General features: G+C 35.1%; 1 long non-coding RNA gene across 1 annotated transcript in view; it reads left to right on the top strand.

Moving 5' to 3' along the window:
* Window positions 1-270: 270 nt before the first annotated feature.
* The window catches only part of LOC140689224 (uncharacterized), a 41405-nt gene continuing 23443 nt past the window's right edge, over window positions 271-18232 (top strand). The window contains exon 1 of the long non-coding RNA XR_012064104.1: window positions 271-360. This is a non-coding gene — a long non-coding RNA (uncharacterized lncRNA). The remainder of the gene's footprint in view (window positions 361-18232) is intronic.

Here is an 18232-nt window from a genome sequence, read left to right as displayed (position 1 = left end):
ACCCAGCCCCGCCTTCAAGGCGGTACCGGACCTAAGGCGAGCCAATGGAGCGAGGACGAGGAGGGACGGGGTACTGCGCATGCGCACTCCCGTGACCTGCGCTGGCGGGGCGGGGCCGTGGGGGCGGAGCGGCGCGGCGCGCGGGGCGGAGGCTTAGCGGGCTGAGGTTTGCACCTATAGCGATGGACTCGCGCGCCGGGGCCCCATCAGCAATAAAGGTACGCACCAGGCGATTGGCCCGACGTGAGGCGCGCAGAGATGACGCAGCGGGAACCATTTTGGACGTTACTTTAGTTAAGAGCTTGGGAAAATCCTGTATCTTCACTTTAGGTCCCATTGCTGAGAAGAGCTATTTGGAAGGTAAGAAAGGAAAGTAAAACATTTCGCTAAAACCGTTAATAGCTATCAGTGAGAATCTTTATGTTGAATCAGTCAAGCAGTAGGGAATTTAGTTCTCTTTTTTATGTTCAAGGTCGTAATACCGCAGTTTCGGAGGAAAACAGCTAAGTGAGAAAATGCTGCTTCTTGAAACGGATATAGCGGTGGAAACAGAAAAGATAGTAAGGATTGAGTATCGTATAACACAGGAGCTTAAGGACCTGTGCTTAGTGATATAAAGGCTGTTGGCAGGGCGCTTGAAAAGAATCAAGAGATAACAGAAATGTGCAGTCCTGATCTGGCACAGAATCGAATGACCGAAGTTAACGCAAAACGACATTTCGCAGCATGCAGGAAAAAAAAAAGAGAAAAGAAGTCAGGATAAGTACGGAAAAGAAGAGAAATCTAGAGGGCCTGTCCAGGAGATAAACAATCTACACGTAATGGCAATTCCTGAAACAGAGGAGACAGAACAAAGGGAGCTCAATGTACAATTACGGAACTAATTGAAGAAAATATTCCAGAGTTTAAGAGGGAACTAGATGTACAAATAGAAAAAGCTCGCAGGGTACCATTAACATTTAATGAAAAAAAAAGCATCACCCAGATACATCCTACTGATATTTTTAAATTGGAAGGATAAAGAGAAAAATTCTATGACTATCCAGAGGGAGAAAGTAGGTTACTTATGGGGGACAAAAGTCGGGCTGATCTCAGACTTTTCTCCTATTTTTAGTTATTGGGGGAGAGGGGCAAATTTGTCTGTAATGGTAATCCTGGTAGTGTAAAAAGAAAATTTCCAAATCACTCATTGAGGAGGTAGTGGATTAAAACCTTATTTTGCATGTGCCTTGCCTATAGGAAATCAATACCTACTGCTTCATGTAGTAGCTCATTGTAAATAAGTTACAATGAGATGTGTTGCAAATAAAAATAGAATATATATTCCGATTTTTTGGATTGGAGAGGAAGTAGTGAAAAACACCAAGGAAGCATTAAAATCAGCATAAAATAGATTGGCAGAGGTACAGGTAGTTACCACACTCATAAACTGGTTAAATATTTCTATTAAAAAGATTAAAATTGGGTCAAAGATCAATCTCTAACCCTGGATACTCACATTTGTATAAAACAAAGGATAAATGTTTAAAGATTATGGAAACCATAAGTCATGGAAATAGAAGTAGGGAGCAATATTTTTATTAGACAACTCAAACTATAATGTTTATAAAACATACAGTACAGGTTGTAACATTTAAGAGGCTTCATGAGGTAAATAACATGCCATTCATATGTAAAATGTTCTATTGATGTGAGTGGTAGTTTTACTGATGAATATATGTTTTAAAAATGGTGCATTTAAAATTGGTGCATTTTATGTGTTAATAAAGTAATCCTTCAATTAAAGAGAATACACATGGCAAAAATTGTTGGACTGTGACTTCAATACTTACGCTCTTTAAAAAATCAATTAAATGAAAAGTGGAGATAGTTAAGGAGTAGTTAAATAGTTCGGAGGTGTGTGTGCTTTTCAAATTATCCTGAAACATTTCTTAATGACCTCATATTAGGGTACAGAGAAAACTTTAATACATTTCTAGAAAGCATAAATGATCACGTTGCAAAAAAGCCTAGGAACTAAGTTTAAGTGCTTGAAAAATAACATACTTGGAATATTTCAAGTGTTCTAACTTTTGGGTCAACGAGGAAATTATAACAAATACTGATAATTTAGAAACTGCAACAATAAGGGCATTATGAGTTATATGTTATGGAGTGGATGCACAAAAGGCAAGGGACTAGGCATGAAAACACTAGATGAAAAGTGGAATGTGCTCCTAGTAACCACTTTCTAAATTTTGCTACCTTCCAATTGTAAGTAGTGGGTTTACTTCAATATAAGCTGTTCTTAGCACCACAGTTAACTTCTCGGTGCCAGATTTTTCCCAACTGAGTTTTACCATAATGTATTCTAAGCAGCTAACAGTTAACTCTCCAAGAGGGAGAAGCCAATTTCTCTCTCTCACCACCACCAACTGCCCTCCTCTCTCCCCACCCCCACTACCCCTTTTTTGTTCTCCCTTCCTCAGACCTCTACATAATACTTCTTCCTCTACAGTCTTTTTTATTGAAACGTATGGGCCTCAGAAAAGCCTCACATTGCCTGGGAACTTGCTAGAAATGTGGTATCTCAGGTTAAAAGCAGCATGGGATTAGATTATAAAATGTATTATTAAGCTCCTATAGGTGTTCTCAATTCACACAATACATTGTACATTATAATGCTTAAAAAATGTTAAATAGTAATAGAATCTAGAAACAAGTTTGCTTAAGCAGTATTATCTGAGAGATTCTGTGACTGAAGTGTAAGCTATTGCAACATCCCTGTTGAATCAAAGATTTGATCACATTTTCCAAATATTTCAGATGAAAACTGTTACTTCTGTTTCTCTCCTGTCTTGCAAATTTTTAAAGATGAGACACAAGGGAAACTTCAGGTTGAACAATTCAAATTTGAAAATGTTGAAGGAGTGCAACTTAAAATGGTAAAGAAAGAATGAGCCTTTCTCTAGTGAATAAAATAACCATGGAGTAGATTTAAATTCGTTATTTCAAGGTTTCTGGATAAAATGAAAGATCCACCTACAGCAGCTATAAAGGGCCTGAATTAACTATCTGATTGGTAACAGGGGGATAAATAGGAGCATTGGCAGTAATTGGAACAGTAGCTCTACTAAGTTACAGACAGGACTGTTTTGATTCTTCAATGATCTACTCTACCGAAGGTGATAACACATTTGTGTTAGCAAGACTCGTGCTGCTCAAATTTGAATATATGCTAACCGATTTCCTGAAGAGCATATTAAGATAAAGATACTGATTCATCAAATTTAGGGTAAAAATGAGATTCTGTGTTTCTCACAAGTCCCCATGGATTGTTGGTGCTGCCAGACTGGGTACCTACCACACTTTCAAGAGCCACAATAATAAAACCTATGCTGTATATACTTACCGTGAAAGTGAGGCTCAAAAAAAATGTAATTGGCTTAAGACCACGCAGTAAGCATCAGAACCAAATCTGATTTCAGGACTAATTTATGTCATCTGTATAATCCTGCCTTTCATCCATCCTGCAGCGCCTACCTACAAGATTGTGGTGAGGATAAACTTTATGTAATAAGGAAGAAAACTCGTTACTTCAGATACTGTACATATGCAGAAAACAATGGCTCATGGAGGGGAAAAATAAGTTTTGTTTGTAACATGTTGAGCATGGTTTGTGATAGGGACATTTGTGGATAAGTCACACAGGTATTTAGAAATTCAAGTCCCGAGCCAGGAGAGGTGTGAAAATTGGAAATTGCAGTTTTAGTTTTCTGATTTGAAGGTGGTATTTGAGGTCATCAGAAGTCACCCTGGAAATAATAATAGGAAATAGAAGAAAAAAAGGAAAGGTGGTTAAACCCTAAGGGACACAGTTATATTTGGTGGGTAGGTATTTAAGAGGAATGGAATATTTAGGTTTTTAGTTCCAATTGAATTAAATCTTGAAAACAGTTCACTACAGTCAACTCTATACTTCCAGTTGAATAATAAGTAGGAGGAGCTTTTATCTTTGTACTAGATTTTTTAAAAAACTTACAGTTTGCAAACTATTAAAAAATCTGTAATGGCACACGTTCCATTATAGATTCTAATTTTGTAGTTCACTACTACCTATCTGTATCTGATTTTTGTTACTGGTAGCAATTATGTTCTACAGAGTCTCTCCAAGTATCATTGTCCTTAGGAGAAATACAGAATTAGGTTCCTGCAAGACTCTGGTCACATTATTATCACCAACTGATCAATACATAACCTTGTTTTACGGTATCTTGTTTAATGTCTGTTGGTGATTCACTAATGTCAAACTCATGGCCAACAGAACTATAACTCATGGCCTGAGTGAATCTTACCTAACATATTTTCTCTGTAAGGTACTTAATAATAAACATAGCACAATACTTAGGGACCATTTTAAACAGCAAAATCACCCATAAAAAGCACAAAAATGCAAAAAGCACACTAAGTATATCCCAGAAAAGGTACTTGTTTACAGTATGAGAGCTGAGACAAGATGGGGTGTTACCTTGTTCCACTTCATCTAGGATTGTGTGTCAGGTGACCCAGTTTTTTTTGTTTCTCTGCATATGGGCATGAAAGAGCCATTAGTTTTGATTTGGGGATTACTGATTTTAGTAAACAAACACAAATGCAGAAAAATAAACAATATGGACTAATTCATTCACCATGTTTCTTGTTCAGTATTTTTCCAACTCGAGTTTGGGAAGCCACATTTCCATTAATGAGACCTAAGAATTCTGGCTTCTTTTGCGAGGGTGCAACTCTGATGACTCCCACAGAATTGAGGGTCACTACAAAGGTTCTGAAGGACTTGTACGTGGTTACCGTGAACCACTCAGCTGACTCTGCTGTATTCCATTCTGTTGGCACTGAGCAGAAACCCTAGATTACTAGCAGCCATTGTCTTGTCCTCTCTGGGACAACAAGAAAAGAATGTTTCCGGTATGAAACAGAACAACTTGAAATCTAGAATACCTGTCCCAAATGTTAATTTCAAAGAACTCTCAACAAGACTAAATGATGGTATAAATCTATGTGCCAAAAAAGATATATTTCAAGGGTCACAAGTTACCAAAGCAGGGTTACATACACAGCTGAAGGGAATTGGGCTTCAGTTTTAATTAATTGGCAATTTTGAGCCTCTCATCCTAAAGTCTATCATAATGATAAAAAAGATATGATATATTTCTTAGTCTGTGTGAGCTCCCATAACAAAATACTATAGATTGGGTGGCTTACACAACATAAATTCATTTCTCAGTGTCCTGGACTGAGAAGTCAAGATCAAGATGCCAACAGATTCTGTTTCCAATGAGGGCTCTCCCTGGCTTGTAGGCTGCTGCCTTCTCGTCTCCTCACGTGATTTGGGGGGTTGGGGAAGGGCAAGGTGCAGGAGTGGGAAAGAGAGAAAGTTCTTTCTGGCATCTCCCTATGAGGACACAAATCCTGTTGGATTAGGGTTCTACCCTTATGACCTCATTTAACTTTAATTACTTCCTTATTCCAAATGCAGCCATACTGAGGTTAGACCTTCAATACCTGAATTCTGGGGAGACACAATTCAGTCTATAGCAATATGGGAAGGCTATACATTTTGAGACATGCTGCCTAACACAACGGCTAGTTTACCGACACTGAGCCTTTAGGTCGCAAACTGTCTTTTTACTCAGCTATTATATGCTAAATGTTTTATAGTAATAAAATGTTGAATGAAAATCAACTTGGAAGTTTAAGAGCTTTTTGGCTTGTGAAAAGTTTAACTGGACTTCTACATTTTCTCTTAAATAAGAACTACAAATATTCAGTTTGCATAATATACCTGCTGTGATTGCTAAAATGGACACACTGCTTTATGACTTATAAAATCTTTCTACAGTATTACTATCTTTAAACCTCAACTCAGTAAGATAAGAAAGAAAAAAAATTATTACCATCATCAACCATCTGTTAAACATAAAGAAAATAGGGTCCAAGAGGTTTGAAATGGAGCAAATAATACAATAGTGAAGACATGATCAATGCATTCATTCAATGTGAGTAACTTATTCACATTTCTTGAAAGTAGCTTAGTAGTTCTTATTAAAACCAACTATTTCATTTCTGGAAATTTATCCTGGAAAAACAATAAGAAAGTATGAAAAACTTGGAAAATTGGAAACAATGTTTATGTCCAGTTATAAGGACTTAGTTAAATATATTAACATGTAATCATTAAAAAGAGTTATATCTATACTGATAAGGGAAAGGAACTTATGACATGTAAAAAGGAAAAATGCCAGTTAACAGCAAATATAGTAATGTTTACTTTTTTTTTGTTCTGTATACGTTTGTCTCTCCATCTTTCTGGAAAATGTAGAAAAGTATCTGATATTGCAATGTTAACAGAACTTACATCTGAGTGGTAGCTTTCTGGATAATTCTTTATTTACCTCTTTATCTTTCTTTAGCATGTTCATGTTAACAGAAAAATAAAGCTATTTCACTTTTTAAATTAAAACATTTCTGCAGAAATTTTAAGCAAAATATGGTAAGTGTTACCCATTATCCCACCGTGCAGAGATGTCCTAAGAACAGGGTATTTCTTTCTGGAAATTACTTTTCGAATTTCTCGTAATAGTATATAAAATTTTTCTCCAAGTCATTTACTCTTCAAGAACATTACTTCTGTATATTTTCCCATCACATTTGACTAACCCTTCTACACATTTCTACTCAAATGTGAGGGGAACTCTCCTATATGCTGGTGGGAATGTGGTTTTGTGCAGCCATTATGAAGAACAGTATGGAGATTCCTCAAAAAACTTTAAATAGACTTACCATATGATCCAGCAATCCCACTCCTGGGTGTGTATCCAGAGGGAACTCTAATTCAAAAAGATGCATACACCCCAATGTTCATAGCAGCACTATATACAATAGCCAAGACATGGAAACAACCTAAATGTCCATCAACAGATGATTGGATAAAAAAGTTGTATATTTATACAATGGAATACTACTCAGCCATAAAAAAAATAAAATAATGCCATTTGCAACAACATGGATGGACCTGGAGATCATCATGCTAAGTGAAGTAAGCCAGAAAGAGAAAGAAAAATACCATAAGATATAACTCATGTGTAGAATTCTTTTTTTTAAAGGGAAAAGAAACAAGAAGACACTAATGAATTCATCTGCAAAACAGAAGCAGACTTGCAGACATAGTAAACAATCTTATGGTTACCAGGGGAAATCGGGTGGGAAGGGATAAATTTGAGAGTTTGAGATTTTCAAATGTTAACCACTGTGTATAAAGACAGATTAAAAAACTTTCTTCTGTATAGCACAGGAAACTATATCCAATGTCTTGTAATAACATTCAATGAAAAAATAAGAAAACAAATATGTGTGTATATATGCATGACTGGAACATTATGCTGTACACCAGAAATTGACACATTATAACTGACTATACTTTAAAAAAAGGGAATCTGGGCATATGCTAATAAGGACGTGTGCTCTCCATCCCACCTTCTCCCCCACCAACTACTAAACACTGTTCCACTCAGCAGCTGAATCTCCTGTTGGTGTGAAGCATAACATTGTTCCCTGCTATTACACAATAAATTTTGCTTTGATATAGTAAAAAAAAAAAAAGGTGAATGAAGCCTGCACTTGTTCCTCCATATAAAAACAAAGCAGTGTGCTCTCCCCACCCAGCTTTCCTATTGCCCTGTTTAACCTGTTTAACGTCTCTGCATAGTTATCACCATCTGACATACATATTTTTCTTAAATTGAGTGTTGTCTATCTATCTCCTCCATTGGCTTCCAAGACACACACACCCTCTCCTGCTTTTTCTCCTTTGGTTTTGGCTTCTCCTCTTATCACTTACTGAAATTTGCTGGGTCCCTTAGGGCTCTGTCCTAGGCACATTCGTCATTCTCTACACCTGCCAATTTCAACCCCCGTGGCTTTAATTACTACATCCATGTACCAGCTGGACCTTTCTCCCAAGTGCCAGTGTCATACATACACATGCAGCCTCCTGGGTGACTTCACTTGGATTGCCCCACAGGTCCTTCAGATTTACCATGCTCAAAATCCTCTCCTCTAAATTTGTTCTCCAGATTTTTTTGTTTTGTATTTTGTTCTTTTTTAAAAAAAATTATGTATTTACAGGGTTTTGTTTTTTTTTAAAAAAAACCCTGTAAATGACACTACTCCAGATTCTAGAAGAACCCACTTGCTCTGGTTCCTGCATTCTTGTCTGAGCCCATCTACTCACAGTTCCACTCTTCAGCAATTTTTGTCTTTTTTTTTTCTGTTTCTTATTGTCACAGACGTTTTTCACGAGGTGCATCCTTGGCTTGGGAAAAATACTCAAATTTTGCAGAAGCAGATTTTTATTACCATTCAGATTAAAAATGCGTATGTTTCACTTTATCACACATGCCTCACCTACTCAATTGCCTAAATGGTGCCCTGTCATCAAGTATGTATCTCCTCTCAAGGCACTGTCAGTCACTTTACCTGCTGTATCACTGGCATAACCCTGATTACTCCTGATAGCATCTTCTTTTTATTTTTTAATTTTTTTTACAGTTTTTTCTATTGAGGTCTAATAGACATACAACAAACTACAGCCAATCAACCAACAAATGGCACCACTGTCCTCTCAGTTTCTTATATCAAAAACCTGGGTATCATTCTTGACTACTTTTTCCCCTTACACTTTACTTGCAGCAAATCATTAAATCCCACCTTCTACATACATCTCAAATCAATCCACTTCCCTCCAGTTCCACTGGCACCACTCTAGGCTCAAGCCTGAGTCAGTTCTCACCTGTATTACAAAAAATATGCATCTCTCAAGTTTATGACACAATAAGAATGGTTCTTATAAAATTCGAACCAAATTTAAGATTTTCAACTCAAGTAGTTTTTCAGTAAGTGTATACTTCTTAATGTACTTAAGGCCATCTCCAGTCTCACTCACCCCATGACACACTCTGTTATAATCTGCTTAAGCCATTCTGGACTTTGGTATCTTGAACTCCCACACTGTTTTTCCCAGGAACGGAATACCTTTAGAAACCATGATTTCTCACCACTGAAAAAATGATCTGCCATCAACTCCCTGACCACTCTATCTAAAGTAATTCTCAATTCTTATTCATTCTTTCTTTACTAGAAGTACCCATTTTTCTCCTTTTAATTTTACTTGTCTTCTTTTACTTTTCTTGTCTGTTTCCTACACTTGAATATACTTCCATGAGGTATAGACTAGCTAGATCTGTCTTCACATTTGTGTCCTCGTAACCCGATACAGTGCTTAGCATATAGAAATCATTTAGTAAACATTTAAATAAATCAAGCATGGACTGGATAATCATTTAGCTATAGTAGAGGCAGATAAAAAAAAACTAAGGTTTTTTTTCATCTTTGAGTTATACAGTTACAGAAATGTTGTCATATTTTATCCTCAATATTTCTCAAACTCAAATCAGCTCTCATTGGTAATTAAAGTTAAAAGGTCAAATTTTGTCCCTGTGATGAGATTTTACCCAAAGGAAAATAATAGAATGCCAGTAAATGAAAAGAAACATCTTACAGAACTTTCTTTTTTGGCTTGTTAACTTTCTAGAATGCCTCTTAATTTATATTGTTTCACTTTCTTCAAATATTTTCAGTTGTAATATCTTAAAATCTCTCATTTTTGTTTTCTCACCCATTTCCAAATCCTTTTTGCTAAGTTATTTTCATTTTTCTTCATGGTATTTTCTTCTTTTGCCTATTACAAAAAAATTTGTGACATGGGGAAAGAATCCTAACATGAGGGAACTTGGTGTGTTGGATATAGGAAATTAGTACTTAGCATCCATTCCAACTTTCCAGATTTGAAAGAAATTTTCTAAGACTGGAAAGATAAATACAGTATTTTTCACATTCTCATATAGGCGTCTGCATGCAAATTAGTTTCCATCCATTAGAGACACTTGCCCAAGACTAATTGAGGTGGGCTCTTTTTTTCAGTTATTTCAGATGTCATCACCAATTAGGACATTTATGGAGAACTTGGGTGGCACTGATAAAGCATTGCAGTGTCCAGTGCCTTAGCCTGGCGTCTGGGTATCTCTGTGGTCTGTTATCAAAGCCACAGCTATATGTTCTTAAAGTGAACATGTCTTCTGGCAGCCTTTGTATTATCCTTTTTATGCCTGTTTCCTATTTTAAATTGAAAGAGGAAAACCTATCTGTTTTGAGTTATTTTTAACTGTAAGACTATTGTTTCAAATGAAATCTTATACGAAATTCTAATATACAAAACAGATAAAGTTGGAGCCAATGAGACCAGAAAGACTGAGTGGCGTGAAATCCTGCCGACTTTTCCCTAAACTTGAGGCACCTTGGTGGAGGATCTAGGAGTTTAGTTTGAGTATCTGTGGATAATCTAAGGCAGAAGTTTTTAGTCCAGCTGTACTTTGGAATCATGTGAAGAGTTTTGACTAGTGTTATTTCTGATACTGATGTCCTGGGCTCTTTCCCAAAAAGATAACTATTGACACCAGGCAGGTGGATTTTTTAAAATGTTCCCCAATGATTAATATGTACACAGGATTGGAAATAACTTCTCTGAAGATTTTTTTTCCTGATTCTGAGCACTCATCTTTTCATTGATTTTCATTAAGGCAAGTCTTCCATCTCATTCTGGGTCCTTATTTTTCTTTCTCAAACTATAACTTCTCCAGAAGTCCCTGGATTTCCCCAAATTCTTATATTCCATTATACCTCTGTTCTTTAAGTAACCTAGCTGATCCCAAGCCAGCATCATCTTCTGAAACCAAACACTATCTGTTTCTTAAGCCTTATTATGGGTTTGTTGTTCTTCAATAAATTTACATAAATAATTATTTAATGATTAAAAGATGAGCCATGGAGTCAGAATTGAGTTTTTTTATATTTCTTCCCCATTAACTCTGAAACTTACTAACACTTTTGACAAGTTAGGGAACAATGATAGTCTTAGTACTTAGAATTATCATAATGATTTGATAAATTGAGGCCTATAAAGTGTTTACATGGTGCCTAGAACACAGAAAGTGCTCAAGATTATTAACTGTTATAGTTACTGTACTAAATGCTCTAATCAAAAGATATAGGGTGGCTGATTAGATGTGAAAAATAAGAGCCTAAAAGAGTCTCACTTCAGGACTAAAGAAACAGAGACAGGAAGTGTGAGGATGAGAAAAGATACTTCATGCAAATAGAAATGATGAGAAAGCAGCTGTAGCAATAGACTTTAAAACAAAGACTATAACAAAAGACAAAGAAGGAGGCCATTATAATAATTACAAAGGAATCAATACAAGATGACATTATACTCATTAATACATATGCACCCAATATGGGAGCACCTAAATATATAAAGCAAATACTAATAGACATATGGAGAGAAATTGAAAATAATAGAATAATAGAAGGGGAGTTTGACACCCCACCTACATTAACAGACAGATCTTCCAGATAACAAATCAGTAAGGCACAAGTGGTCTTAAATGACACAATAGGCCAGCTGAGCTTAATAGATACCTACAGGACATCAAATCCAAGAAGAGCAGAATACACATTTTTTTTCAAGTATATATGGAATGTTCTTGAGGATAGATCACATACTAGCCACAAAACAAGTCTCAACAAATTTAAGAGGATAAAATTATATCAAACATCTTTCCAACCACAGCTGTATGAAATTAGAAATCAATTACAGACAGAAAAATGGGGAAAGAAAAAACATGCAGAGACTAAATAACATGCTATCAAAGAAACCAATGGGTCAATGAAGAAATCAAAATGGAAATCAGAAAATACCTTAAGATTCAATGAAAATGGAAACAGAACATTCCAAAGTCTATGAGATTCAGCAAAAGCAGTTCTAACAAGGAAGATTACAGTGATGCAGGCCTTCATCAACAAACAAGAAAATCTCAAACAAGCTAACCTACCACCTAGAGGAAATAGAAAAAGAACAAACAAGCTCAAAGTCAGCAGAAGAAAGGAAATAATAAAGATCAGAAGCAAAATAAATTACAAGTCAATATCTTTGATGAATATAGATGCAAAAATTCTCAACAAAATGTTAGCAAACCAAATCCAACTATACATAAAGGGACCATACACCAAATCAAGGGGGATTTATTCCAGGGATGCAAGAATGGTTCAGTATTCACATCAATCATTGTGCTATACCACATTAATAAAAGGAAGGATAAAAACACATGATCATCTCAATAGATGCAGAAAAAACATTTGACAAAATTCAGCATTGATTCATGATAAAAACTCATCAAAGTGGGTATAGAGGGAATATATTTTCAACATAATAAAGGCTATTTATGACAGATACATGGACAACATCATACTCAATGGTGAAAAGCTGAGAACCATTCCTCTCAAATCAGGAATAAGACAAAGATACCCACTCTTGCCACTCTATTTAACATAGTATTGAAAGTCCTGGCCACAGCAGTCAGACAAGAAAAGGAAATAAAAGCCATTAAAATTGGAAGGGAAGAAGTAAAACTGTCACTATTTGCAGATGGCATGAACTTTATATAGAAAACCCTAAAGTTTACACCAAAATATATATATATATATATATATATATATATATATATATATATATATATATATATATATATATATATATATGTGTGTGTGTGTGTGTGTATATATAAAACAAATTCAGAAAAGGTGCAGGATATAAGATTAATATACAGAAATCTGTTGCTTTTCTATACTAAAATTAACTATCAGAAATTTTTAAAAATTCCATTTAAAATCACATCAAAAAGGATAAAATACCTGTGAATAAACTTAACTAAGAAAATGAAAATCTATACTTTGAAAGCGGTTAAACATTGATGAATAAATTGAAGGTGATACAAAGAAATAGAAAGCTATCTCATACTCTTGGATTGGAAGAATTAATACTGTTAAAATGGCATGCTACACAAAGAAGTCTACACATTTAATGCAATGTGATCCCTATCGAATTACCAATGGCACTTTTCACAAAACTAGAACAAATAATCCTAAAATTCATAACCACAAAAGAACTCAAAGTGCCAAAGCAATCTTGAGAAAAAAGAACAAAGCTGGAGGTAATCACCCGCCCAGACTTCAGAATACATTACAAAGCTACAGTAATCAAAACAGCATGAACTTTTAAAAAAGGCATGGTACTGGGACAAAAACAGACACATTGCTCAATGGAAGAGACTAGAGAGCCCAGAAATGAACCCACAGACCTACAGTCAATTAATCTATGACAAAAGAGGCAATGATATACAATGGAGAAAAGACAGTCCATTCAATAAGTGGTGCTGGGAAGACTGGGCAGCTACATGTAAAAGAATGAGATTTGAACATTTCCTTACACCATATACAAAAATAAAGTGGATTAAAGCCCTAAATATAAGACCTTAAACCATAAAACTCGTAGAAGAGGACATAGGCAAAACAGTCTTTGACGCAAGTTTGCTGTTTTTTTCTTGGATCTGTATCCTACGGCAAAAGAAATAAAAGTTTAAAAATGATCACATGGGACCTAATTAAACTTAAAAGCTTTTTCACAGCAAAGAAAACCATTAACAAAATGAAAAGACAACCTATGGAATGGGAGAAAATATTTGCAAATGATATGACCAACAAGGTCATATAAATACAAATATATAAATAGCTCATAAAACTCAATATAAAAGAACTCAATCAAAAAATGGACAGAAGAAATAAAATGATACTTTTCCAAAGAAAACATTTAGATGGCTAACAGGTACATGAAAAGATGCTCAACATTGTGAATTATTAGAGAAATGCAAATCAAAACAGCAATCAAATATCACCTCACACCTGACAGAATGGCTATCATCAAAAAGTGTAAAAATAACAAATGTTGGCAAGGATATGGAGAAAGGAAAACTCCTGTACTGTTATTGGGAATGTAAATTGATGAAGCCAGTATGGGAAACAGTATGGAGGTTCCTCAAAAAACTAAAAATTAAACTATCATATTATTTAGCAATTCCACTCCTGGGTACATATCCAGAAAAAGCAAAACCACTAATTCAAAAAGATACATATACCCTGGAGCTCACAGCATCACATTTACAATAACCAAGATATGGAAGGAACCCAAATGTCCATCAACCAAGGAATAGATAAAGAAGATATGGTATATATTTACAATGGAACATTGGTCATAAAAAAGAATGCAGTACTGCCATTTGCAGTGACATAGATGGACTCGAAGAATATTATGCTAAGTGAAACAAGTCAGAGAAAGACAAAAACCATATGACATCATATATGTGTGATCTGAAAAGTAAAATGAATATATATAAGAAAACAGAAACAGACTCACAGATATAGAAAACAAACTAGTGGTTACCCATGGGGAGAGGGAATGGGGGACAGACAAGATAAGGATGTGGGATTAAGAGCTACAAACTACTATGGATAAAATAGATAAGCAACAAGGATATATCATATAGTACAGGGAACTATGGCCATTGTTTGTAATAACATTTGATAAACTACAGTCTGTAAAAATACCAAGTCACTATTCTGTACAACTGAAACTAATTTAATATTGTAAATCAACTATACTTCACTAAAAAAAAACTATTACGGTTACCAAATACATAAATAAGCTTTTCAAGTTCTCTTTTCATATGAATTTTAAAACTCTGTGTTTTGAACCATATAACAAAATGTGGATGACTTATTCATTTAGTCAGTCCCTTCAACAATATTTATTGAGTACCTGTTGCATAAGGTGACAGGAGCTAAATAGTCATTCTGCCTTTAAGTATCCCACGTGCTAGTGATCAAAGGTTCTATCAGTTGAAACAAATATTCATTAGGGTGGAGGCAACAGACATCTGAGGGCTGCTTGTGGTGTAATCATATTTGTTCAATCTGCACAGTGTTTCTACATATTTATTTTTTAAGCGAGCAGTAAGATTGTTTTTATTTTTCATGTTTTATTTTTCATTGAAATATAGATGACAGCCAAATATTCTTTATTGAAGTACAATTGAATTACAGTATTACACTGGTTTCAATTGCACAACATAGTGTTTTGGTGTTTTCATACATTGCCAAATGACCACTGCAGTGAGTCTAGTTACCATTGGTAACCGTACATTGTTACTGTATTATTGTTGACTATATTCCCTATGCTGTACATTATATCCCTATGACTTATTTTATAACTGGAAGTTTGTACCTCTTACTCTTCCTCACCTATTTCACCCATTCTCTCACCCTTCTCCACTCTGGCAACCAGCAGTTTGCTCTCTGTATCTATGAGTCTGTTCCTGTTTTATGTTTGTTCATTTGTTTTACTTTGTAAAATTCCATGTATAAGAGAAATAACATGGTATTTGTCTTTCTCTGTCTGATTATTTCACTTAGCATAATACCCTCTAGGTCCATCTAAGTTGCCACAAACGGCAAGATTTCGTTCTTTGTTATGACTGAGTAATATTCTTATATCTATAAATATATATAATATTCGTATGATTTTTCTCCTCCATTTTGTTGCTGTGGTGTACGAGTTTAATTGCTTTGTGGATGTTGGATCATCCTTGCATCCCTGGCATGAGTCCCATGTGATCATAATGTTTGATCCTTTAATGTATTGTTGAATTCAGTTTGCTAATATTTTGTCAAGGAGTTTTGCATCTATGCTTATCAGTGATAATGGCCTGTAATTTTTTTGTGTGATGTCTTTGTCTGGATTGGGTATCAGTGCAATGACAGCCACATATGTTTTTTTAAATTAGGCCCCAAACATTTAAAAAATCTGATACCTTAATAAAAAATTAAAAATAAAATACTTCCCGGCTTCTCTTAAAAAAAAATTGAGCTCAATTTTTGACAAACACTGAGGTTATAGAACAGCGGTGGTGTGGCACCCTTTATTTGGAGGATGTTTTCTCCAACTCCTCACATTCGTCCATTTCAGGTTGTCTCCTCATCACTGAGGTAAAGTGTCAATTGCTATTTCCATGGCACTTGGCCAACTGGTTCCCTTATAGCAGACTTAAACATGACCTGTTTTTTGTATTCGTGTCTATACCATGGAAAAACAAAAGCTAATCCAAGAAGACACATGTTCTAAGAAAAATGGGAAAAAGCACAATTCTTTATTGGAAGTGAAGAGTATTCTTTTTATCCAAATATGTTAAAAAAAGTGTGTGTGTAAAAAAAATACAGTTTAAGAAACAATTACAAAAATACTTCAACTCAGTGTTTACTAACATATTTTCAGCATTAAGAAAAAACTCTGTCTTGTGTTCCATCGATCTTTTATGCTACATATACTTCTAAAAATACTGTAAATAATAAATAAATATTTGAAATATACAAGACGGTTACAAATAAAAGGGAGACCAGGAACTGCTTTAATATTAACAAGTATCAAATATGTATATGAAATGTAATAAATGCAATAATTGTTTTTCTTCCCCTACTTTTAATAACTTGGAGGCAGAAATGCACATTGCTTCTCTTCTAATTTCTCCATGAAAGCCAAATTAAAGCAAGTTTAGAATTTGTTAAATTCATATTTAAAAATTTCTCCCTACCCTTTCTAATTCCACTGATAGTAAAATTTATTGAGTAACTGCTATGAAACAGGTATAGTGATAAATACTGTGCACTGAAGACCTAAAAAGGCATAGACTTCTTATAAAGGCTTATTATTTACTTAAACAAGTTAACAAATATATTATTTGATATGCAAGTAGGTAAGAGCAAATGGTATTAAACACTGTAAAGGAAATCAAATGTGCTATAACAGAGTAACAGGGTCTATGGGATGAGGGTAGGAATCTATTTAGATTTGACAGGGAGATCTAGATCTGAGAAGGTAATATGTAGGCAAAGAGCTGAATGAAACATAAGGAGTCAACCTTTCGGAATAAATGGGGCAGGCATTTCCAAAAGAAGCAGTATATTCCAGACTTTTACTTATTGATATTCTCTTGAACAAGTGTTCCTTGTTCCATGGCACCTTTGCCACCAAGAGATTCAGTGTGATGCCTAATTTGAAGCAGATGTAGGTAGGTTTCTGGTCCTAATCTCTTGTGGAGAGAAAAATCAGTGGTAGATAAAACCAAGCCATTGGCTCCGATGGAGTCTGCTAAAGATGATACTTTGCTGTTACCCATCTTAGTCCAAACAACAGAAAAGGTGGGGTTTATCTTCATTGTCCTCCCATCTCCCTTTGCATGTCCCTCTCCCAACTTCTGACACTTATACCCACAAGTGCAGGCAAATAAAGCATTATGCTATTCCCTAGTTATCCAGAGTTATCCTTTGTCCTTCTGCCAGACCTCACAATTGTACACCCCCATCCTCCTACCCTACACCCTTAAATAAAAAATAAAGGAAAAAAAGAAGGGAAGGGAGGAAAGAGAGAAAAGGATGCTCCTAAAGATCTGTCAGGTATTGAAAAAGGTTATTAACTTAATCTGAGACAAGAATGAATGACTACACCTAATAAATGTAACTTAAGCTTTTCTAGAACTTTTACATTTTAAGAATGATCTTTAACCTGAATGTATCTCAATTTCACAGACTTTGAGGAAATTATTTAAATGAAGAATTTCACAAACTTAAAGAAAATGGTACATTAGGGGTGAGCCTCTGACACCCTTTCTCCTTGCATAAACTATCATGATTATTTCAGAATAGAGGTAAGGATATTGACACTGATGTTTTGTAAGTTTGATGATCAACTGAAAAAAAAAAAAACCTAATGACCTATTCTGGGTCACGTGCACTTTGGACCAAATAAAAATAGTATTTGCTGCATCTCAAAATTTGCTTATTCACTTATTTTCTTTAGAAAATACACTTGGCTTCACCTTTCCTAATGTGAGGTTCTCCTCTGTAGTCTCTATCATTTTTCAAAAATGTTTCCTGCCAGAGTGCACCAGACATTATGATAAGAGACACTTTTTTGGGCTGCTGCTGTTAAAGCATTTACTATTGTAACAAGGAATAAGTATGGAATAAAAAGTGGAAAAAAAGTTAGATTTTAGAGGAATCTGACAATTTTGAAATCTAAGTAATGAGACAGAATGTATCACAATAAAGAACTTCTAACACCCAGAGTAGGAAGGATTCAAATATGAAACAGGGAACTGCTGTTGAAACTCACTCCATTATTTGTTGTGGT

Source organism: Vicugna pacos, chromosome 25 (genome assembly GCF_048564905.1).
Source record: "Vicugna pacos chromosome 25, VicPac4, whole genome shotgun sequence".
In the NCBI taxonomy this organism is placed as follows: Eukaryota; Metazoa; Chordata; class Mammalia; order Artiodactyla; family Camelidae; genus Vicugna; species Vicugna pacos.
This window is presented reverse-complemented; position numbering and strand designations above follow the sequence as displayed.